The sequence below is a fragment of the Zea mays genome, chromosome 6 (genome assembly GCF_902167145.1).
Source record: "Zea mays cultivar B73 chromosome 6, Zm-B73-REFERENCE-NAM-5.0, whole genome shotgun sequence".
NCBI lineage: Eukaryota > Viridiplantae > Streptophyta > Magnoliopsida > Poales > Poaceae > Zea > Zea mays.
Window position 1 is genome coordinate 167,742,086 of NC_050101.1, and position 2,568 is coordinate 167,744,653.

Sequence of the window (2,568 nt, forward strand, 5' to 3'; positions counted from 1 at the left end):
GGGCAATCATATCGGAAACCTTATGACAACCGATTTGATCATCACCCATACCCACAGGTAACCAGGATATCCAAATTCGCAAAATTTTCGGGTGATCAAGGGAAAAGCACACGCGAACACATTGGCCAGTTTCTAGCACAATTAGGAGAATTGGCCGACATGGAAGCATTCCGCGTGCGTTTATTTTCGTTATCCTTGACAGGAACATCATTTGCATGGTACGCCACATTGCCTCCTAATTCCATTTCATCATGAGGGGATTTAGAACAAAAATTTGATGACCACTTTTTCTCCGGTGACTGAGTTAGATTTGGTAGACCTAGTAGCCTTGCGATAGGGGAAAGACGAATCGGTTAATGACTATATACGGAGATTCCGGGATACAAGAAACCGATGTTTCCAAATACAATTAGCGGAAAAACAGCTAGCAGGATTAGCCTTCAATGGACTACGATATTATTTAAAAGAAATACTAGAAGGTATCTAGTTCTTTACGCTAGCACAATTACATCAAAGAGCTTTGGCTTGTGAGAGCTAGAGCAAATAAACTACTAAAACAATTCGTCACAATGTGCATATAGTAGAGTGCGACCAGAGCAACTCGGATGACGAATCAGCAAAGGTATACGCGGCTGAAATGGTTTGGCCAAAACAGGCCAAATCTTCAGCTTGTTCCTCCTTGCAACCGGTTAAAAAGAAACGACAAGAGGAGGTTAAGTTTACGTTTAATGTTGGTAAGTGTGATAAAATATTTGATCAATTACTTAAAAATGGCAACATTAAAATAAATCACATTGTTCCATCCGCAGACGAGCTAAAACGTCATGCATACTGCAAGTGGCATAACTCATTTTCTCATGCCACTAATGATTGTAATGTGTTTCGACGACAGATTCAATCGGCCATTAACGAGGGACGATTGAAGTTTCAGGAAATGCAGGTGGATACAGAGCCCTTTCCGATGAACATGATCGACTTCGAGGGCAAAAGAGTCCTAATTCGGCCTAGCACAGCCGATAAAGGAAAAGGCAAAGAAATCATCATCGACAACGCACGGGAGGCCAATAAAAATAATAAAATTTCTTGTAGGAAAGTAGTGGCAGAAAAGACTCCTGATGGAGGGGAGACCCTGAAGGTGACCATCACAGTCTCCGGAATTGGGGGCAAGCACAGACAGGGAGACAGGCGCGGGAACCCGTGCTGTGCATCACGGACGGTCCGCCATCCAGACGCGGACGGTCCGAAGACTTCTGGCGGACGGTCCGGCTACACTCAGGACCCGCAACAACCACATACATTCAAACCACGACGACCAGAGATAGGTACATGGAAAACAAATACATTTAAAGCAGCTGGTCGACTGGTCAAATCCGACCCGACTTTCGATCAATTGTTGTCCAAATATGTGAAAAAGAAGGCCGGCCCCAGTGACCGGCCAACAAAGCGACCCAGCTCACCCATTCATGAGCAACGTCAGGTAAGGCCGATTGGACCACCCCACCAATCAGAAGAAATGAAAGGTCATACTGTACAATTGAGACCTAACATACCTACATGGACACCTCCACCCCATTATCCACATATGCCATTTCCATACACATATTTACCTCCACCATATGTCCCAAATCAAATGTGGGGCATGCCACCGTATCCATTTGGGATGCCACAGTACCCCGCTTGGGGGGCACCCCAAACATCTGTATTCAACAGGTTGGCACCTCCATACAAGACCGATTGAGCGCTGCTCAATCCGATCACCAGACACAGGCCCAACAAGATTGCCGGAGTACTCGGCCTCAAAGGCCGATCAATCTGGCAGGGGGGCATATACCTGCATCGACCGAAAGAACAAAAAGGATATCATCAAAATAGGTTCTGCAGATATCATCATACAAGAAGATAATGAAGGGCCGGTGATTGTTGGTGAATCGGCCAACACAACCAAAAAAGAAGATACGACTACCATCAAAACAGCCGATCCAAAATACTCCATGCCTCGATGGTGCCAACGGGATTGATACGGTCCCAAAAGCGGAAATTACAACGCCTAAGAGCAAAAGAGAACCAGGAAAAGGAGGCGGAAAAGATATTCAATGACACACATCCACAGTACCCGCCACCGCAAAAGAAATGGAGACCAAAGGCCGTTGAGGAAAAGCAAACGACCACAAAAATAGAAAATAAAACAACACTTGTGCAGCACCCTGCAAGTATGGCAGACAACTTGACTAACAAGGCCAGACAATCTGCACCAGGCGCGGACCGTCCGACCCCTGAGTCCAGACCGTCCGCACCGCACCAGGACGCCTCCGACGATGTGTCAACACCAATGGAGGAGGACGACCTACTGGGAGAAGACCTGGTCGACTACGAAGCTTCTCCAGAGCGCCCAGGTATGGATGTAAATGTTATTACATTTTCCACCGATTGTACTGTTGTCGGTGATGATGAACCTGTTGTTGCCCAGTTTGATTTTGGTCCTAAAGAAGTTGCCTTTACTAAACCAAAGAAATCGGTAAATCATTTAAAGTCGCTCTTCGTGCGCGGTCACATTTATGGGATATCGAT